This window comes from Taudactylus pleione, unplaced genomic scaffold (assembly GCF_031769625.1).
Source record: "Taudactylus pleione unplaced genomic scaffold, aTauple2 ptg000726l, whole genome shotgun sequence".
NCBI lineage: Eukaryota > Metazoa > Chordata > Amphibia > Anura > Myobatrachidae > Taudactylus > Taudactylus pleione.
Genome location: NW_028285128.1, coordinates 9683714 through 9707175, shown reverse-complemented (window position 1 = coordinate 9707175; position 23462 = coordinate 9683714). Strand labels below are relative to the sequence as shown.

The 23462-nt window shown below is 44.8% G+C and overlaps 1 pseudogene; it reads right to left on the bottom strand.

The window, feature by feature from the left end:
• Positions 1–4251, bottom strand: part of LOC148477339 (EF-hand calcium-binding domain-containing protein 12-like) — a 50864-nt pseudogene extending 46613 nt beyond the window's left edge.
• Between the last annotated feature and the right edge of the window lie 19211 nt (positions 4252–23462).

The window sequence follows — 23462 nt, the reverse complement described above, 5'->3', positions numbered from 1 at the left end:
AGTATTTGATTGACTAAAATGGAAAAAGTGATTCCCTCCAATATTTACGTAGTACATTATATAGCTTTCCCAGTTATGTTACAGGATATAGTGTCCCTACTATATACATTTCATCCTCCCCTCATCTCCAATCAGATCATCCCCTATTTAGCCACCTCTCACCCTTCCCTGTCTAAAGCGGAATCGGACGCTGGCTCCAGGAATATCCCCAATTCAAGATGAACGTCTCTAGAGCACAGATAATAAAAGTGATTCCTCATCTCGTTCCAGCAGCTTCTCAGTGAGAGGAACCTCATAGGCCTGGCACAGCCTCAGGATCTTGGCACAGCCTCAGGATCTTGTAATACTGCTGTAGTCTCCGGAACTGTTCCACCAGCTCTGCTGTCTCCCCTCCCAGTGTAGAAGGCAGGGAATGGGCATCCACGGCAGCATTGCCGGTGCACACCAAATGGCACTGCTCTAACCAGTCCAAAAGCCGAGTGTTACTCTGAGGAGGAATGGAAGACAGTGTGAATACCGAATGCTTATACCGTGCTGTCGCCAGATTCCATAAGCCTGACACTAAGGGCCTGATCCTGAATCGCGCATAGATTCGTAGGCGGCCGCATCTAGTGATTTTTCACAGACTGCGCATGCGTTACGGGCTGTACATGCATCTATGCGAATATACGCACTATTCAGAGTGTTACGCCATTTTGTGTATGGATATTAAATGGGTGGCAACAATATGGACGTGTGTTTTGGGGGTGTGTCATTGGCTTGCTGTGTTGCATTTTATTATGAGTTGTGTGAATGCACAGTAGAAGTCAATTTCAGACGCATCTCCTGCACCCGGTAGAGGGTAGGGGTAAGTGACGGCTACTCCTGTACAAAGTATAACTCTCTGGCAAAGGATGCTGAGTCTTGTAGTTCAGTTACAACGGAAGTGGTGGCCATGCCTACGTATTTCCATCTTTGGTGTCCTCACCTTTACTCTGCGCTTCCTCTCTCTGTAGTTCTTCCCAATGTTGTCCATGTCCTCATAGCTGAGGGGTCTTCTTTCCTCCAAACTGATCGGGGGCACCTGCAGAAACTGTGACCCACTCCCCCCACTTTGCACACTGTGGACTGGCCGAGATTCCATTCCTAACGCTTCCTAGGCCATCCAGCATCCCAGAGTGGGTCACCACAGGCTGGTAATTGCCTCCCTCAGTGTTGTGGTCGCTGGGAGGCTGGAAATACCTCACTGCGGCTGCAAGGACAGAGGAAACTTATGTTTAACATGATAATGGCCAACGGAGACACAAGACATGCAGCATCGCAGCTGACATTACACCCAAACAAAAACAGTACTTATGCTTTTTTGTCGAGAAGGAGCAATCTGTTCTCTGTACCCACAAAGGATGATGTTACCACCAGGCATAACGGTCCGTGCCATGGACAGTGTAAGTATGGTCACACCATGTCTTCTACCATTTTATCACTATCCACTCATTTCATTGGAGACTTCTTATGTAACACCACCCAAAAACGAACAGCCGTGATGAGTCCACCTGCTGGATGTATGACGTAACTACCACACTCATCATACTCTCAGCTTTGTCTCTCATTTGTTAGCTAGAAAAACAATATTTGGTCAGTAATAAGACCATGGGCAACTATTCTGCACAGGAAGGATCCCTGAGGTGAGGGTGTGTAGGAGATGACCGTGTTAGTCTACCTGGGCTGACAGTTTCACCATTCTTATGGTCTTCCATGTTCTTCTTCCTCCAGGAATAACGTCCCACTGACAGCTCCTTGTAGTTGATTTGATTTGGCTGCTTATTGCTGAGTGAGATCACCAGGTCATCAAACTGCAAGTCACTGATGGGAATATTAGCCTAGGAAAGAGCAGGGCTTGCGTTACAGTCCAGCGGTCAGTTCAATAAACATCTCAACTATCCAAGGTTGAATGCAGGAACTGAGGAGCCTATTACATGAGGGCCAGAACCACTGGATGCACTAGTATAGTATGTATTTATCTACAAGTAATAAATAAGAAAAAATGAGAACTTAGGAAAGAGTTATCCTTTCACCAAACAACCCAACCACCATTCTTAAATCTTCACCTCTTTTCTCACAGTCTTCAGGTCGTGGCTGGAGATTTGCTTCCTCTTGCTCTTGTCTGTCTGGTTATAGAGGTCTAACAGGTGCAGCCGGCGCTGATTCAGGTAACCTTCCAGGATAGCCAGGGCTTCCGGGTTAGGCTGCTGGATGGTGGGTGTGATCACACGGGACTGCGAGCTCCTCATAATGCTGCGACCGCCTGCCTCAGTTTTATATGCCTTGAAGCACAATACTATAGTTATCTGGTAACAGGGATCATCTAGTTGAGGTATATCAGATATCACAAGTATCTAGGAATAGTGAAAAGATGTTTCAAACCAGAGCAGATGCATTCTTAGTCCAGCCAGCGCAAGTTCCCTGAAAACTCTTAATTATTTAAGCAGAGATTTAATCAGTAAACTGAAATGCTGCCCCTTCTAGGTGTGTGTGTGAGTATGAGGGGGGTGCCAAAAATAATTTCTGGAGGGAATGCTAATCCTTGTATTGTCATACTGGAGGATGCTGGGGTGCCACCAGGTGAGTTAGCGTTCAATTTAGAAACACATGAATATATGACCCAAAGTGGTGCTAATATTATGAAGTATAGGAGCTAATAAGTTGGTACTTTATCTCCATCTGAGGCTTAGTACATAGACCCCAATTTAACAACAATGATGCCAGGAGAAGATGAAGCAGTTTAAAATGGAACTCTAATGCACAGACACAGATATAGTGTTGTTCAGAAATGTATTCAGAAGTTGCTTACTGCCCTTTACCATATTGAAAGTATGCCCCACATTTTTAATGACTGATTTGGGTCAATAAATAAACATATGTTTTACCATCTTCTACCTGTTTACACCTCCTATTAATAAATAAGAATATTGTCCTTCTGCATAGGCAAACACAGGGGGGGGTTTCCATCTGCCTGGAAACCCCCCTCCCCAGCCCACACCATGACCACAATAGAAATAGTAATATAACAGATTGTTACTTGAGCTGCATGTTCTTCTCAGTATCACAAATGAAATAATTAGCACCACCTGTGGATCTTTTAACATGTATCAGCCAGTAATAAATAACCTGTGCACCAACTAGAAGATCTGGAAAACATGCACTGCTATAGAGCCCAATATGTACATATCTGTCCAGGGAAGTGCTAGCTTCTTCTGCTGCTCCTTCGGTCTCCTGGACTTGCTCCAATAGTCTGGAATGGTGCTCACATCTAAAATAAATACGTTCAGCTCACTCAGCATGGCCTACTGACGCATCTAATGGTTTACTGTGAACACTGGTCCTGTATATGCTGGAATTATTACACACAATACACTTTGTATGACGCTTATTAAAGCTGGTTAAGTACCAATTCTGCCCTCTTCATTGACAGGCCACACTCGCTCTCAAATTAAGACTTTAGAAACCCCCCTCTGGAAATCCTGCGTTTGCCACTGTTCTGTAACAATAACATGGTCTTAGCTCTCAAAACACACTTAGGAAAGCCAACATGGCAGCTCCCACTGAGTGGTGGAGAAGATTCATATAAGTCAGTATAAAATACCCTATAAAGGTTTGAATGGGCAGTTGCTGAGAGTATAAGGATAAGTGTTTCACATTTCTGGTTATGTCCCACCTTAAGCTGCACCGGTGCTGAAGGATAAGTTTGCCCTTTGGCTGTCGATAGAAATCACAATTTTCAGCAACTTTAGTCCTAAGTGCTGAACCCACCGTTTCTTCAGTGGTTTCTAGGGACATTCGGCTTTTGAGACTTCTCTCATCCATCCTATCCTGTACCTTGGTTTCTAGGTCTGTCAGGTCCGGTTTTCCACGCAGCCATTTGTCTATGTCCCCCATACTGTCCAACTGGGTCCTGAACTTCTGTCTTTCCAGTAACCAGTCTGAAATACTCTGACTGGAGTTACTAGTCTCTCTGATCTCAGCCATCCTTTCAGATCCCGACTTAATGATGCTGCTAGAAGCCACAAGCGATGGTTCTGAAACCTCTATTGACCCAGATTGCAGTTTTTCCATGGGGGGAGCAATGATGCGTCATGTCCTTGACTTTGGAGGCCCAATCGTCCTGCAGGCCACCTTGAAGAAACAAGTCTGGGACAGATCTCTCTGCTTGTACCCCGTCAAGTGATTATCCATTGGTGGATGAATGTCCTGGAACGAGACTTCTGTAGCCATTGTCACATTCAGCATAGTTTCATCTCGGATAATGTCATTGGAGTAGCTCCTGTGCGTTACATGCGCTGCAGCATAAAGACAGCGGTGCCACAAGTTCTCCTACTCATTCTGCTATTTACATGGGCGACAGATCTCCGGATCTTACACTAGAGCTGGTCCTGGAATGGAGAAATATGTAATCGTCTGAACATATCCAGGATCATAGTTTAAGAGGTTCTACTTCACAAAAAAACAGCGTTAGACTCTAATTCGATCGCAAACGCAAATTACTTACACAAAAAAAAAAATCACAAATTGCAACTACATACAAAGCGACGCCAATGACTATTTTAAGTGCGGGTCGGGGACAGGAGCCTATGCGCCTGATTTACGCCAGGCACACGTCACAGACACTTACGTCTCACTTGCACCCATGTTATAAACCAATTTTTTAAAATGTAACAACCATATTCACTATTACGCATCAATTAAACTTAAATCCTGTCCACGACCGTTGCTACAGCATAGCCGCACGTGCACAGTGCGACTTTGATGCATGCGCAGTGGCGAAAAAAAAATCCTCATACTGCGTCCAACATTGACATTGCGTGCAACTCTGGATTAAACCCAAGGAATTGGGTAACTGGCAGGTTATGCTGGAACTTGCAGTGCCACTACCGGCTGAGACCTGGACTAGATGGCAGACATAGACCACTCCTGAAAATGACCAAATAATAATAGATAACAGGGCCGAAACTAGGATTTTTGTCACCAGGGGCAAGACAGTAATTTGGCGCCCCCCATGTAATTCCCCCTGCAGTAGTGCCCATATTGTAATGCCCCCATAGTAATGCCCATATGTTAATACCCCCATAGTAGTGCCCACCATACAGTAATGCCCCTGTAGTGCCCATGCTCCCATATTAATGCCCCTGTAGTGCCCATGCTTTCATAGTAATGCCCCTGTAGTGCCCATGCTCTCATAGTAATGCCCCTGTATTGCCCATGCCCCCATAGTAATATCCCTGTAGTGCCCTTACAGTAATGCCCCTGTAGTGCTCATGCCCCCACAGTAATGCCCCTGTGGTAATGCCCCTGTAGTGCCCATGCCCCAATAGTAATGCCCCTGTAGTGCTCATGCCCCATTAGTAATGCCCCTTATTGCCTATGCCCCCATAGTAATGCCCCTGTGGTAATGCCCCTGCCCCCATAATAATGCCCCTGTAGTGCAGCTTATTAAAAAAAAAAATACTTACCTTGAACCCCACTCCTGCATCCAGCGTCGCGTCCGGTCCGCCGGCTGCTCCTTGGAACTATGGGGGAGATGTCATGACGTCTCCCCCATAGTGCCCGTGGGGAGAGCCGGAAGCTGGAGTTCGGGAGAGAACTCCAGCCTCCGGCTCCGGCTACACCGCGTCGCTGCAGAGAAGGAGCCGGGCGCCCGCTGGTAATAAATATTACCAGCGGACATCCGGCTTGGAGCCTCTCTGCAGTGCCGGGCTGGAGGTCACTGGCACCAGGTACAGCGGCTCACCCGGTGCACGTGCACCTCCAGTCCCCCCCTAGTTGCAGCCCTGTAGATAATGAGAATAGCCTCCGGCTGGACGGGATGGTACCGTGCAGTAAGAAACCAGGGACAGATCCAGAAAATTGTACCCACTGTAAAAATCTGATATCAGGGCTGTCACACCCCATGCATTAGTGATGATATCAGGCTTCTATGCTATAATAACACAGGGCTAGGCAACGTGACACACTCCAGCTCATGTGGTACTACACTTCCCAGCATGCCCTTCCACATGTGGTACTTCACATCCCAGCATGCTCTAACAGCAATGCTGTGGCAGGGCATGCTGGGAGGTGTAGTTCAGCATCTGGAGTGCTACACATTGCCTAACCCTGCTAAAAAAAAATAATAAAAAAATAAAATAAACAAATAGTATATAAAATAAAGTACCCCTGACATGAAGGAGCAGCTCCCCAGCAATGCTCTGTAGGTGCAGGGGGATGCAGGAGCATTCCAGTCCCTCTCATATCCTTCCCTCCAGGGTAGAAACTATTTCCAATTCAGATTTTGTACCTCCCTCCAGGCTTGTTGCTTTCAAGGTACCATGGCGACGGCCCGACCCCACTCTCTGATTGGACTGGCTAAAACATGTCCCCAAATGTCTGACAGTGGCCTGGCGTCGTCTCCATTTTCTTGAAGACCGAAGCTGGTTGACAATAAGGATGTGGGCTCAAGGAAAATGTCTCCTGTACTGGGTCCAAGTTTCATTAATAAAAATAAAATAATAATAAAACAAATGTCAGAAATCAGAATTGTGCTTTGCTGCCAGTGAGTGTTTGGCTCTCTGCTGCTGGTAATATGCCTCACAAGCTAACATCTGATTTCCTGTGGAAACAGCAGAGCAAGTTTGTGCCAGAACTGTGGTATGTACCCCAAATGGACGAGTAAGTTGTGTTCTGTCCACTTTCTGAGGCAAAAGATATGCTATTTGACATTGTGTTAAGGCCCCCATACATCAGCAATTGATTGCAGCAATTGTGCAATTTGCAATCGATTGTGTATAAAAATCTTTCCCTTTTCAATCGATTGTGGCAATTCTGCAATCGATTGAAAAAGGGAAAGGTTTTTATACACAATCGATTGCAAATTGCACGATTGCTGCAATCAATTGCTGATATATGGGAGCCTTAAGTCCTGGTGGGATGATACTACATGCTCTCTCTCCAAAAACAAAGAATTCTGAGTTTGCATGGAATTACATTTTTGTTATTATTGTACTGTAGGTGTAGGGGTGTATGTATAAAAAAGTAGGATATAAGAGATTTTGGGGTGTTTAGAGGATACTTAAAAAAAAAAATGATAAAAATGTACTATTTTTCAATAAAAAAATACTGTAATTACATTTGGGCCATTTTTTAACCCCAAACATGACATGTAATTATTGGACTAATTAAGCTCTTTGGAAACTTCCAATTGCCTAATTAGTCATTAGGGAGGTGGGTGGCCAAGGGGTTCTGCAGGTTGTCCCAACATTGTAATAAAGAATTTCCATACCACGGGCGGTATTCAATCAGTCTCTCATCCGCGATAATGTTTCGCCTGCCCGACTTTCTGCCTACATCGCGTGTTTTGGACGCGGAACTTATCATGTGAGCCCCCACTATTTGCCCTATTCAATTCCGAACCACACGAAAACGGCGAGCCGTGAAGTCGGATCTGGTGGAAAGTGCTGTCAGAAGTGGGGAAATCAGCCTGAACCTCCCCAAAAAGATGCACTAACATTGGGGATCAGTGTAGATGTGTCTGAATAGACCTAATAAATCTATTTGGGGTACTTAAGTTGTTTCAATAGCTTCTTATTAGCGTCTTTGCACAAGTGGTGAAGAATGGCATAAAGCAGTACTTTTTGGTGAAAATAAGTAGTCCTGTCAAATTTGGGGTACCTGAAAATGGGTGCTAGCATATTTTAAAGTCTCTAAAGTGAAGTTTTAAAAATCGTGAAAAACGCACTTGTTGCATGCACCTGCAATCCTAAAAACACCTGACCCATCCTTGAAGACCCCAAAAAGTCTATTTCGCTAGTTTTTATGCTTGTCCCTCCACTTTTTCGCCCCCAAAATGAAAGTACTTTTTTGGGGTGTTCTTAAGTTTTTTATTCCGGAATTTTTTGACACAGTTGTCCTTTGGGGGGCTGTCCCAAGGGTTCAGAGTGGGTTTTCTCACCTTTGCACCCCAAAATAAAATTCCAGCTGCAAAAAGCAGCTGGAATTGAATACGGAGATTAGTTTCTACCATGTGAAAAGCCGAGATCGGCGATACTTTTCCATGGATCTCGGCTTTTCGCGTCTAATTGAATGCGGCCCCATGTCTCACCCTCAGGGAGGTGTGGATGGAAAAATTTGAGTTTACTCTGACTGGCTCAGTGCGATTTGCTAATTGGATTGCAACATGAATTTGGAATGTGAATTCGCAGAGAAAACGGCAACTCACACCTCACAATTCACACTGAATTGGATTCGTCCATGTCAGTAAGCGGTGTGTATTGCAGTGTCTGTGCCAGTAAGCAGTGTGAGTCATTGTCCGTGTCAGTAAGCGGTTTGTGGCTGTTTCAGTAAGCAGTGACAGCGTCAGTAAGGAGGGACGCAGGAGGGGTGTGGGCATATAATAGGTTAGACAGGAATATATATGAAGTCACTACTTTTGCTTTAGATAACTTGTTTTGTTTTCTTACATTACAGCCTCCAGCCTCAGAGAGTCCGTCTGGACCACAGCCGTATAGCGGTGAGGTCACACAGCAGATGTAGCAGCAGCATCCTGCCTGCAGCACCCCCTGAGATCCAACTTATCTGGACAAGTAAGTCAGAACCAGAGACTGCTCTGGTCACACAGGGGGCATGTGATAGAAATGCTAGCGGGCAGGGGATGGCATGTGAGAACCTCTGGTTTGCAGTTGGTGATATGTGAAAGCCATGGGTAGGGCATGGGGCTCGCTGTAAGGGTGAGGGTTACATTGGAGTGTTGTGTGTAGGGCGCAGGGCACACTGGAAAGCTGTGGGTGTGGTGTGGGGCACTCTGTAGGACATGGGGCACACTGGAGTTCTGTTCTTGGAGCAGATAGAAACAAACTTCAGCTTCCCATCAGAAGCACATAATTTCCCTTCTAGCCCCAATGGAGCAGCAGCAGCACTGAGGAGAGGTCAGGGGGTGTGGCGTATATGCGGCATAGCTAAACTGCATCACCTAACTCTACTGTGTGGACTCTACTATTACAGAGCAAACAAGCATCTGCTCCAGGCCCAGGGTGCAGCCTTTTAGGGCGCACAAGAGATGCAGCCGCATCATTGCTGCACCTTGCCAATTTAATAAGATAAAGATTGGACCACTGACCTGGCTCCAGTTTTCCCGTGGGACCCTCTCCACTCTTACCAATTTCCCGCGACCCCCATCCCTGCTGAGCCAACCTGGCTGCCCACTCGGAAGTCAGCAAATTTGGTACACAGGCTTATTGCAGAGTATGATGTGAATGTGCATTAATAGAGTACATGGGGCTACACTAAGTGATAATAACTTTAGAAAGAAAACTTTAAGGAGGCGCGGCTACGGCAGCAATAGTGTAGGACACAGGGACTCTGAGCCTTCCGGCTGATAATCTTGCTTCCCCTCCTGAGACCCCTATATCAATGTTACTACCCTGCTGTCTCTCACATACCTTGCCAGGAACCTGCTGACTTGGTTGGAGCTGTGTGGAGTGAGGAGAGTGGCTCTTGAGGGCCTCCATTGCATTCCCTGGGCCTGCCTGTCTCCAGATCCTGTGATTCCAGAGCTGCACCCAGGCCTCTCCTCTCCTGTTGGCTTCTGTATTACGCAGCCTGTCTGTGCCTGACAAGGGGGCTTTGCTGGGAGCTTCTGGTCTGCTTCTCCTGCCTGGCTTGTGTTTAGAGTCAGGGTCAGGGAGGTTATCTCTGAGTCTGATACTGCCAGAGTTCTGCCAGACATCACTATTTCTCCCTGCTCTGAGTGGAGAACTGTCAGCTCTGCAACTGTGGGACTCAGCAACACTTCTTTCCCTGTGAGTGATTTCTAAGTTTGGAGGGATCTCTTCCTGTTGCTGCTGCTGTGTCACTACATGTGCATTTATATATTATAACTTGTCTCCTATATTATTCTCCTACATTATATTAATACTATGGGGAAAACAGGTCATGCTGCTGCAAAACTGGAACGCTTTGCCCGTTCCTCCACTCCTGTGCCCCCAGTGTGTTGTGATCCCCAGGGTACATCTAAGTCTGTGACCCCACCTCCCCCTGCTGCATCTGGGTCAGATTCATCACCAGAAGTTACGCTGCAACAAGTGCTGGAAGCAGTTACCTCCTGCGAGACTAAATTGGCAGATAAGATTGAGAAAGTTCAATCCGATATATCTTCTCTTCATCAAGGTCTCCAGCAGGTCCACGAAAGAGTCGGGGAGGCAGAAACACGTCTATCTAATCTGGAAGATTCCCAGACCCCTCTACAGGCTCAAGTGGCCTCCCTGACATCCCAAATGTCCGCAATGCAGCATAAAATTTCCGATATGGAGGGCAGACTGCGCCGCAACAACGTGCGGTTCGTTGGTCTCCCAGAAAGAGAGGAGGGGTCTTCACCTGAAACATTCCTTGAGAAGTGGTTGGGGGATACATATGGCAGAGACTCATTTACTAACCAATTTGCTGTGGAGAGAGCGCATCGGATCCCTACCCGTCCCCTGCCACCTGGTGCTCCACCGCGCACATTTATAGCCAAATTTCTTCATTACCAGGACCGTGATACTGTGCTTCGATTGGCTCGAGTTAAAGGGCCACTGGAACGCAATGGTGTGAAAATTTCTGTTTCCTGATTTCGCAATGGATGTCCAAAAAGACAGAGCTAAATTCCTTCCAATAAAGCGTCGTCTCCGGGATTTAAATCTTCAGTACGCTATGATTTTTCCATCTAAGTTGCAAGTGGTAGCGGATGGAGAGTCAAAATTTTTCTCTACACCACGGGAGGCTGCGGCGTGGCTGGACCAGAGATCTCCTGGGAACAGGCAAATGGCACCAGAATGACTGTACTGATTGCATTTGCTGATTACATTTGTTTATGGCCAGAAATTGCTAGTGTCATAACGTCATTAAATAGGCCTTTTTCTGATATTCCAATATTTATATTTCTATAATAGTATTTATGTTGTGATATTGGTTGGATATTGTTCTATGTCCCGCTCCCCTTACTGGGTATATTTCTTTTTTTTTTCTCTGGTAGGGTTTTTCTTATTCTTTTGTTGTTTATGTTGATATTTCGGTCAAAATATGGCCGGAGAGTTCCGTTGCATTGGTGGTTATTTTTATTCCAGTGCCTTTTACACCTATAAGGATTGAGTAGTTGTATCCTGTGGGTTTTAGTGTAGTTTAGTTTTGGGTTTAAGTATGCCTAAGTTCGGGTGTGTATACAGGGTGGGGGGTGGTTTTGGATGGGTTGTCCAGTCTTTTTCTTACAAATGTTTTTTTTTTTTTTTCTTTACCACACTATTTTTAAGGTAACTTCAATTATGCTTTATAGTTCAATGTATTACAATGGTGAAACTTTTAACATGGAATGTCCGGGGGGTTAATGATCGTTTAAAGCGCTCTTTGGTCTTTAAAATGATTAAGCAATATGGTTCTGATATTTCTTGTCTAATGGAGACGCATTTGGTTGGGAGTAAGGTACTAGCTCTAAAAAGACCATGGGTGGGATGGGCTTATCACTCCTCACATACTTCATCGTCCAGGGGTGTCTCCATTCTTATTAATAAATCTGTCCCTTTTTCTTTTAATGCGGTCCAAACTGACCCTTATGGCAGATATGTGTTTCTGGATTGTGTACTGTATTCTAAGCCCATTTTATTGTTAGCAGTGTACATCCCCCCTCCTTTTTCATATGACGTTTTAAAAAAAGCTTCTGAATTTGTGGCCCGTTCTCCAGATACGCCAGTGCTCTGTTTGGGAGACTTCAATAATATAATGGACCAGTCTATGGATAAGTGGCGTGAGTCTTCAAGTTCTCTTTCTAAAGGTGGTGAGGGCTTTGCTAAGTTTGTAACTGACTTGGGATGGGTTGATACGTGGCGAGTTAAACACCCTGGAGTACAATTCTCCTGTTTTTCCTCCGCGCATCACTCTTGCTCTAGATTGGATTTGGCCCTGGTGTCCCCATCTATTGTACCTAATATAACTAACATTGAATATAAAGCCAGAGGATTCTCAGATCACTCCCCACTTCTAGTAGAATTGAATATGTGTAGTCCTAGAGGTCTCCGTTTATGGAAACTACACCCCTCTTGGCTTCTTCAAATGGGTGCAGGTTCAGAGCTGGAAGTTATGTGGGATGGCTATTTCACTGACAATGTGGGATCTGCCTCTGTAGCTAATGTTTGGGACGCCTTCAAGACCTATTTACGTGGGTCTCTGATCAAAAGGGTAGCAGAATTAAAAACATTTTATAGGGAAAAAGAACGTGTTTTGGAGATGGCCTGTAGAAATCTTGAGTTGGATTACTTGGGGGACAGGTTGGAATCTTCACGTTTAAAATGTTTGACTGCACAGACAGAGTGGACTGATCATTTGACAGATAGAATGAACCGTAGACTGTTATTCCGTTCTCATTTATATTATATGCAGGCTGACAGAACTGGTAGTTTTTTGGCACACTTGGTTCAAGCTGATCGTCCTTCTGCTGTTGTCTCGGAACTAATTGGGCCTGAGGGTTCTATGGTCACATCTACACAAGATATTGCAGAGGTTTTTAGTTTATTTTATAAAAACTTATATCAAACACAGTTGACTGAGGACGTGAATGCTTTGTCATTATATGTTGCTTCTGCTAGGCTTCCAAAATTGTCATCCGAGGCTCGGGCGTATTTAGATGCCCCGTTGACCCTGGAGGAGGTAGATGCTGCGATTAGTTCCTTTCCCGGTAACAAGGCACCCGGATCTGATGGGATTCCCATAGAGATATATAAAAAACATGCTTGTATCTTTGTTCCAAGACTTTTAGATCTGTTTAATGGGCTCTATGAAGAGAATTTGTTCTCTCCATCTATGTCTGAAGCCATAATTGTTGTGCTCCCTAAACCCGGGAAAGACCCTAGATACCCTGATTCCTATAGGCCAATTTCTCTAATTCCCACAGATGCCAACATTTTGGCTAAGATCCTTTCTATTCGGCTAAACACTCTTATTACTTCGATTGTTCACCCAGACCAATCAGGATTTATGCCAGGCAAGTCGACGTCGGAGAACATTAGAAGGCTGCACACTCACTTACAGGCCTCCCATGGTGAGGAATCGTCCTCTGTTATTGTGTCATTAGATGCTGCAAAAGCATTTGACTCTGTGGAGTGGCCCTTTCTGTGGGAGGTCATGTTATGTTTTGGGTTTGGGCCGGTGTTCTTGAAATGGGTAAAGCTTATGTATGACCCTACTGCCAGGGTGTCAGTGAATGGGTTTATCTCCCCATCCTTCCCCCTGTCTCAGGGGCACAAGACAGGGTTGCCCCTTGTCCCCAACCCTGTTTGCATTGGCTATTGAGCCGTTAGCCTGTATTATATGTTCTCACCCTGATATTATAGGTCTACAATTGGGTAATAGAATGGACAAAGTTTCCTTATATGCAGATGATTTATTACTTTTTTTGTCTGACTATGTAACAGCTATGCCTGTGGTTCTTCAAGTCATAGAACAATTTGGAATTTTTTCTGGTCTTAAGATAAACTGGGACAAATCATCTATCCTTCCTCTTAGGGGGTTGTATCTGACTGTTCCCATTGTCACTCTCCCTCTCTGTTGGGTAAATAAATTTAAATATTTAGGTATCTGGATAACTAATTCCCCAAAGGACTATATAGTATTGAATGTTGAGCCCCTGTTTGTCTACTTAAAGGGCAAACTTCAGTCCTGGCGCCGGCTCCCTCTTACCGTTACTGGTAGAATTAACTTAATAAAGATGGTGGTGCAGCCAAAATTTGTGTACGTTTTGCAGCATTCTCCTGTTTTTATTACAGATACCTTGTTTAGGCGTTTGAATAGTCTTCTTTCTTCATTGGTCTTGGTGAATCGTCGACCACGTATTCAATTGGCAGCTCTGACCCGATCTAGGTCTGGGGGAGGTTTGGCTCTTCCAAATTTCAAATTTTATTATTATGCGGCGCAGATGGCACATATACGGTTATGGCTTCAAGATGACTCCCCTAATGCCCTGCACGTTTTGTTGGTTTCTCAGATTTTCCCTAACTTTACACCATTGCAGGCCTTGCTTGCGGGTAGAATTATACAGAAAGGCCCTCCCCTGTTGATGCAAGCTATTAAGATATGGAAATTGGTATCTAGTATTCTACAGTTTACGGGATTAGATCCAGACACTTCTCTATGTAGTTATCGTATATTACTTGAACTGGCCTCTTTACAGCTTGAGGTGACATGGGGTTCTAACGGTGTAACTACATTGGGTCATTTATATGACACTTCAATTCTTAAATCTTTTGCACAACTCCAAGAAGCTCATCATCTCCCTCAATCATATTTCTATAGATATTTACAATTACGGCATGCTCTCTCGGCTCAATTTTCAGATGGCCCTCCTCTAATTCAAATATCCCCATTGAAGTCATTCCTTTTATCTTTAGGTCCCCGGAAGACGCTTTCTTACTTATACTCCTATATATTGTCTTCTTATCATAAGGATAGTTTACCACATCTTAGATCAAAGTGGGTTTAGAGATATTGGCCTTATAAGTGATATGGAATGGGATAATGCTCTAGAAGCTCCTTGTATTTCCACGACTTCTATAAGATTTCAACAGATTCAACTGTTTATTCTACACTGTACCTATTTAACTACTGTTCGTTTGCTAAAATTTGGGGGGAGAGCATCTGACATATGCCCTAAGTGTAAAATTAGTAGCGGTACTTTCTGGCACCTTCTATGGGATTGTCCGGTGGTTACCACTTTTTGGAATAAGGTTCTGAGAGTTTTGTCCAATACAGGTATTGCTCCCACTTTAGCTACACCATTGATGTGGTGTTTAGGCTCTATGGACGATGAGGTAGTGGACAGATATCTTAAACAATACATTGTCAATATGTGTACACTAGCTAAGGTATGTGTGGCTCGGTCGTGGATGGCTCCTACAGGACCAGATTATAATGCTTGGCTGTCCTTGGTCCGTACCACTGTTGAACATGAAAAACATGTGTTTATTTGTTGCAAAGCTGAGAAGTATGAACGTATTTAGAGCAGTTGGCTTAAATCCTGTTATGCCCGTGTGGCCTAATGATTGACCGGTATATTATTGTTAGGATAATGAGGTAGATTATTACTTTGTTGGAGGTAATGTGCTGTGTGATAAGTTGAGAATTTATTGGGATCTAGTTGATTTTGCCAATTTTTCAGGTGTTATTTTTGCCAATATTCCAATATTTGTATAGTGTGGTATTTTTTTTTATTTTTATTATTTTTTTTTATAAGTTTTATGTGTATGTGTATATGTATATATGTATATGTGTATGTATATATATATATATATATATATTCTCTATGTTTATTGTTTTGGTGTACACATTAATATTATATTTTTTATAAGCAATGGATCTGGGATGCAGTTTGTAGATCTAGGTTTTATATTCCAGATACTGTTATTTGATTATGTGTATATGTGTATATTATATTATATATATATATATATGTTATTATTATTTTTATTTTTTTAGTATATATTTTTTATTATTTATTTAGTTTGGTTATTTGTTAATGTATTTCTGTAAACCAATAAAAATTGACTCAATTTAAAAAAAAAAAAAAAAAGAAAACTTTAAGTTCATGGACTTGACCTGATTTATCTTTGCTTATTAGTACAAAGAACTCACTATTGCCCCAGAATGACTGTCTTTGGTTTGAGACCGGGCAGCAGGTACATGTGCGCAGAGAAATATGGGGCCCAGTACAGATGAATTAGGCTGTGTTTCTGGCCACAGCGGGCCCCTAGACAGTCCGGTCTCTGATGGAGCCCCTGCATGTCATGATGGAGACCCTGTGTCAGATATCTGACCTGCCATGGTTATGCAAATCAGTGATGTCACAGTGGCCAGTGATGTCATAACACAGGACAACCAGTGAGGCTCACCCTCAGCAGAGACTTGCATTATAGTTACAGAATCCTAGCCAGTTGCATCATTTTTATTATAAAGCGCATTTTTCTCTAATTCTACTACTGGAGAAGCATCTGGGAGGCTGTAAGACTAAATGTGAGGCGTAATGGCCTCATCTAGGTAAGTGACTGGTTGTGTTGTGTTTTTAAAAATAGAGATTTCCTTGTTACAAATGTAATATTTATGATCAGATTTACAATTATGTGGAACACCAATTATAGCTAATTTATTTCACCAAGTACATAATACTGTGACTAGTTACACAAACATTGATAGCATCCAAAATTGATTAACCTATAATTGTGCTTCAAATTCTTTGAAACAGAAGCCGAGATACTTTAATGCAGGGGGTAAGGGAACTTTTTTACCTTTTTCCCCCAAAACATATTTGGGAAAAATATAATGCCCCCATAAAATGCCCCTGTAGTAGTACCCCCATATAGTGCCCCTGTAGTAGTGCCCCCATATAATGCCCCTGTAGTAGTGCCCCCATATAATGCCCCTGTAGTGCCGCTTGTAAAAAACAAAAAAAAACATTTAAGCTGAACCCCCGCTCCTGCATCCGCCGCTGTCCTGTCCTCCCGGCTGCTCCTCGCAACTATGGGAGAGATGTCATGACGTCTCTCCCATAGTGTGCACAGAGAGAGCCGGAAGCTGGAGTTCAGAAGAGAACTCCAGCCTCCATCTAACGCGACGCTGCAAGGAAGGGGCCAGGCGCCCGCTGGTAATAACATCTCAGCGGGCGTCTGGCTTAGAGCCTCCCAGCCACACAGCCGGGCATGCATATGTATCATTCTATATTATGATTCACATGCATGCCCGGCTGTCCGTCCATTACCCCCAGGAATTTCATTTTTACCCCATGTGGGGTAATTTACCCCTGTTCCCTGACCACTGCTTTAATGTTTCACTGTTTGTTTTTGTGGAGATTGTTATTATTGTTTGTAATAGTTTTTTTTTTTATTGAAACACCATAGAAAATTACAATTATGAAATTTGTTTAAAAAAAATAGAGAATATCACATCAATCCGTTACATAATAGCATATCATAGAATTGTTTTTTTTTTCTTTTTCATATGAATCCACATCAATTATTTTAAAATTACTAAACAAGCGTTCTCGTCCTCTACACTCTGCCTGGACAACCTGTGGCTCCCCAGCTGTTGTGAAACTACAAGTCCCAGCATGCCCTGCCACAGTTTTGCTATTAGGGAATGCTAAAACTGTAGCAGGGCACGCTGGGACTTGTAGTTTCACAACAGCTGGAGAGCCACAGGTTGGCTCTACACAAACTTCTTTAATGTAGTTGTTTCTAAGATAAGTCTGGAAACACACCAGCCCTCATCCTCCTCATTATATACCATCCAATCCGCTTATAAAGATAAATTCAAAATGATCCAAGGAAACAATTTGTTCTGTTTTGTTGTTGTCATGTTGGAATATTAGGAACAGTTTTATGCTGTATCAAAGTTCTGTTCTTAGGGGCCAATGTAACAGTGTCCATTCTAGCACCCTGCACCTGTCACAGCCTGTGCAGTTCCTCTTTTCTGCCTGGGGTGTCACTCTCTGCTCTGGTGCTTCTAGCACACTCAGCTGATGCAACACATGGCTGTGATACACCCCAGAGCGTGCTAGAAGCACCAGAGCAGAGAGCGACACCCCAGGCAGGAAAGAGGAACTGCACAGGTTGTGACAGGTGTTGGGTGCTAGAATGAAGACTAATGTAATCTGTGCTGCAGAAGGACTTGGACTTCACTGTAGTGCACAAGCTTATTATAAAGGGGCTTATGCAGACTCTGGCAGAATTTGTGCGTAAATTGCACTCAGAAGAGGAGCCTTTTGCATAGCTGTGGGGTGACGCTGTGCACTTACTGCAGACGGCATGGGGTGACGCTGTGCACTGACTGCAGACGGCATGGGGTGATGCTGAGCACTGACTGCATATGGCATGGGGTGACGCTGTGCACTGACTGCAGACGGCATGGGGTGATGCTGAGCACTGACTGCAGATGGCATGGGGTGATGCTGTGCACTGACTGCAGACGGCATGGGGTGATGCTGAGCACTGACTGCAGATGGCATGGGGTGACGCTGAGGACTGACTGCAGATGGCATGGGGTGATGCTGTGCACTGACTGCAGACGGCATGGGGTGATGCTGTGCACTGACTGCAGATGGCATGGGGTGACACTGTGTGCTGACTGCAGATGGCATGGGGTGACGCTGTGCTCTGACTGCAGGCGGCATGGGGTGATGCTGAGCTCTGACTGCAGACTGCATGGGGTGATGCTATGCGCTGACTGCAGATGGCATGGGGTGATGCTTGGCACTTAGAGGCAGAGTCACTCAGTTGGCATTGGGCTCAGCTGCAGGGCCGCGGGCAGGGGAGGGACTTGTTTCCCCTTCATATATAAATGACTGAACTCAGTACCGCCGCTTTCCAGCTCACTTTAACCCCTGCTTATCTGGTCCCATAAAGGTAATTTTATACAGCAGCAGCACCTTGAGATCCACTTCTACTAAAGCACCAGCTCACAGAATAGATTACATATGACATATACATAAAGGAGGATTATTATTTGCACTTATATTTCACAATTTTCTTTTTGCATCTCTATCTTTAGTAAGAGAAAGCGGAAGACGAATAGAGAATTGGCATCAAGCTCATCGCTAGAAGCCGATCCAGGTAAGACAGCAGCAGAAGTTTTTATACACCTTCAGTAATATATCTGTCATTTTGACATAGAGTAAAGCTGGGTACACACCTGGTCGAGCATCGCTCTCTACCCTCTGTCTCACAACTACATTCCCTCACCTATCTTGCATGTACTTGTTCTGGTTTAATGTGTGATTTGTGCTTTGTATGAAGAACACACCATACATAATGTCTTGCCTTGCTTCCACAGCATGCATTTTCTGTGGTCGTGCAGAGAATGACGTGCCCAAGTATGGAGAGCTGCTGCGTAACGCCAAGGAGAAGCTGACTGTCCACCACTACTGCCTGGTAAGTATGGAAAGTGATGATGCATCAGTTATAGCAGCTGAAATCAGCCTGTTACACAGTAAGGTGCAGATTTATCACAGTCTGCAATATTTATGCAAATGTGATAATCATTTTGTCCTATGGGCCTGATTCAGCTTGGAACGCAAGTCTGCGGACACACACGCACCCTGCTGATGTTTGCGTTCTGCGCATGCGTATGCATCACAGTGCATGAACCTGCCGCTGCGATCGGGAAGCGATCGCAGTGAGCACGCTGTCCCATTGCACAGTGATTAACAGGAAGTGACCATTTTTAGTGGGGGTGGAGAGAGGGGGGTGGTCGAAGGAATGCAGGTGTGCCAGTGCGTTTGAACGCTGTTACAGGGGCCTGCATAATAAAGCCCCTGTGATGGCATACGCAGCCTGAGCTCTAGATACTGACAGGAAGTTTAGCAATTTCTGAGTCAGGTCAGCTCTACCACAACTGTGCGTCTGGGTCCGATGTTACACCATGTTACCGATGTTTTTGCAGACTACTATAGGTATTGCGGATGTAAGTATTGGGAAGTGGGCGGCTTACTGAAGTTGGTGGCGTCTGAGTATAGTGCTGCGATCGCATTGCGAATGCATTCATTAGCATATTTTCGCGAAGGCCGGATGTGTGCGATTGCAGACTTGCGATCCATCCTGAATCAGGCCCTATATTCGCAAGGTGATAATGTAAATGTTTACTCAAATGTATCAATCTCCTCTTCCCGGGAGGCCAGTGCCGATAAGAGCAGAGTCACGGTAAGCCTTTGAAGCAGAGAGATAGCTTGTGGGTGTTTTGGGCAGGGGTGTAGGGAATCGGGCCATGGGGAAAGGGTGTGGCCTAATTGTGGGAGGCGTGGCAATGCCCCCTTAGGAGGGTGGTGCTGTGAGCCCCTCAGCCTAGCGCAAAGCCATGGGAGGGTGTGATCAGTGTGATAGCTCCCCCCAAAGGCAGCAAATTGTTCTACCAAATTAAACCATATATTTTCTATTAATTAAAATGGTGGAAAAATTTAAAAAAAAAACATATTTTGTTTTGATTTTTAACTTTAGGCATTAAATATTATTGGAGTCCTCTCCTAAGGATTTGTAGTTATCTGTGCAGTTTCATTAACATGCTAAGTGCATTTATAAAACTGTATTGGAGGATATGTTAGAGATACAAGTGTTCCTAATTGTTATCTCCCCTCTCTCCTATCCAGTTACTATCCAGCGGTGTGCTGCAGAGGGGCAGTGACAGGCAAGGCTTCTATGGCTTCCTGTACCCAGACGTGCGGAAGGCAGCCAGCCGTGTGGCAGAGCAGGTGAGGAGCTGATCGTGCTGATACTTTCTCATGTCATGTGACCGGCGCTAAGGAAGTCACCGGAGAACTGAATGACACATATTTGGCCTAATAGGGAGTTTATTCTATTCCCTGATAATCCACAGAGAATAAAATAAACAGCTTTGTGATGCCACAGTGAGAACGGCTCTGCCTGGAGCCACGGTGCAGAATGACTGTGGAACTGCAGTGACCAGGAAGGTCAAAAAGCCACTCAGCCAATCAGAAGTGTTTTCCCAAGGTGGCCGACAGATTCTGGAGAGTCTTATTTATATAACATGTTTGGGTGTATGGACCTAATTCAGAGGTGGATGCATTGCAGGTGTTGGCGCAGTTGGCCATTGTTTTTTTTACTGTTCATGTGTCCTGATGGTTTACCGACTGTGGTCGTAGTGAGTATTTGGATGCAGAGCAGACAGTGGGTGCTTGTGTAAAGAAACGGGGGAGGAGGTGGGGGTTGTAGCTAGTCTAACACAATTCCCCATATAGTCTTTGGGGGCAGATAAGCGATGCCGCCTGTCAGCGGTAATGCAGATCTTTCTGCTTCCCCGAGCCAGTGTGCTGCTAAATGCACATGTGTGATCCAGCTTGTCGGTTCCTGCATGCACAGAGGACTGGAAGCTCAGCACTTGCACTTCACTAAAAGAAAAAAAAAAGAAAGAAAAAAGATTAAAGTCCCATAGGTCTCTCTGTAGGACGGCCGATCGGCCGCAGCAGCTATGATTGGAAGCCTTATAGGAGCTATTTTCTATCTCTTCTACTAAGGTGGTTAGCAGAGGACCTGGCTATACTTGAGTGTTATATACAGTGACTGTTCTATTATTAGGAAGTAAAAGGAGTCTAGAACAAAGGTTATTTATACTGGGGAACCTATTTACACTCATTGTTCATGTTTTGCTCAGTATTGTAATTAGTTAATCACGTTTTGCAGCTCTGCACAGTGTGCAAGAGGACAGGCGCCTCCATACGCTGCAGTAGGAAGGGCTGCGCTGAGACCGTGCACTTCCCCTGTGGCCAGGAAAAGGAATTTATATTCCAGTACTTCAAGGAGTTTCCGTGAGTAATCCATTTGCTTCTAGGTATACAGGGCTCGATTCAGACTCGCTTGCTAGATGCGTTCGCACGCATCTAGCACGGTGTATGCAAATCCGGCAAGGCAGGCGATCGCACGGCAAGGCATTAGCACACCCAATATGTCTTGGCGTGCGATCACGCTGTTTATGTATGTTGCGTTACAGTGGGGTTTTTTGTTTGAACTTCTCACAATTTATTCTGTAATATCTGTTTCCCTGCAGATCATTTTGCCCAAGGCATCGGCCTGTTCAGAAGGCTGCGGCACAGAATGAAGTAAGTGCATGTACCATCTGCCTGGAGGAGCTGACCCCCACCCCTGCATATGATGTGATTAAGAGCCCCTGCTGCAAAAACACCTGGTTCCACAGGACTTGCCTGCAGGTGAGCTATGGCTTTACTATTTACTCCTCACTATCAGAGTCACCGGGAGGAGGCCAACCAGGAGAGAGCCGAGGCATGAGAGCCAATGGAGTGGAGGGTTTGAAGCTGATTCTGGTGTCCGGTCTCTGTATATGAAGGATTATGGCGAATGCGGCCTGACGTTAGGCTGGACGGCTTGTCCTTGCTCGTCATCTCTTGTGCAGGATGTTTGCTTTATGACTATAGATATATATATATTTGGTATTTCATCGGAACTTCTTACATTACAGATGCAGGCATTAAACGCAGGGAAGTATTTCCTGAAGTGCCCCATATGCCAGAACATGGAGAGTTTCCAGCAGGAGATGCTGCGAATGGGAATTTACATTCCCCACAGGTATATGTAACTATTGTATTTATCTAGAACATAGAATCCAGCTCCATCACAGAGGCTTTGCCGGATCTCTCGCTCGGTCGCATAGCTATATGCATGTGCCAACTAGGGGGCATTTTAAGACTGGAGGGGGCCCATGTGAGGATTTCTGTGAGCCCCCTCCCCCTGAAAAAAAAAATGGCACTGGTGCATGTGCAGAACATCACCAACAATCTGGAGTTTACCCAGAATCCTCTGTGCATGCGCAATAATCTGGTGTTATATCCGTACATATGGTGCAGCTGCCATGTTTCTCGGGATCGCTTCTGAAACACGGTGCTGGCTGCATTTTTGAAAGCTATCAACGGAATAATGGGGCGAACGGCATCAGTACGGCTCTGAGACAAGTCTGTTGCATTTGTCATTGTAACTACCAAAGTGCCTTTTCTTTGGAAGCTTACACACCATGCTCCAGCTTGCACACTTCTATCATAGCTGAAAGTCTTCTGGCTTCTTCCTACAGCCAGAATTGACAGCCAGCCAGGTGTGCAATGGCCGTGAGGTTTTTATATAGTCACAGTGCTAGACACTCTATGCCAGGCCCAGTTTCCTTGGCCAGGTCTGTAGATTTGGTGCCCGGGACACATTGAGACAAATTTATGTGTGGAGGATACAAAGGACCTGGCACAGTATCCAGATATAATGTTTTCTGGCATCTGTATTAGGGGGAGGCCCATGTAGATGCCAGTTTTTGCCTGATAATATTGCTGTATGTCTGGCAAGGCTTGGAAAGGACTACATCAGTGGCTCCCAAACGTTCTTGGTTCATGGCACCCTTACTGTCTCAATATTATTTTGTGACACCCCTAGGCCAAGGAATAGATTCAATTAGCGCTGAGGTTCTTTTGGAAATTCTATTGCTAATGTAATACTAGCAAAAGCAAGTTAGGTTATATCACAATAATAACCTCTTATGTGTGCATAAGACATACAGACATACATATATACATACCGGCAGGGTCACGCATAGACACATACATTACATACAGATAGGCGGGGTCACATATAGACACATACATTACATAGACAGGCAGGGTCATATATAGAGATATTCATTACATACAGGCAGGGAGGGTCACACATAGACACATATATTATATACAGACAGGCAGGGTCACACATAGACACATACATTACATACAGACAGGGAGGGTCACACTGAGGTACCTCTCACCTTGATGTGGAGCCATTAGCTCCTTCCTCCATGCTGCCAGGACATGCCGCTGTAGTTGCGCCCTCTGCTGGGGTCAGAGAAGCATGTGCTGGGTTCCACCAATCACAGCTCAGCACAGGCTCCTCTGACTCGGAGCCTCACCACAG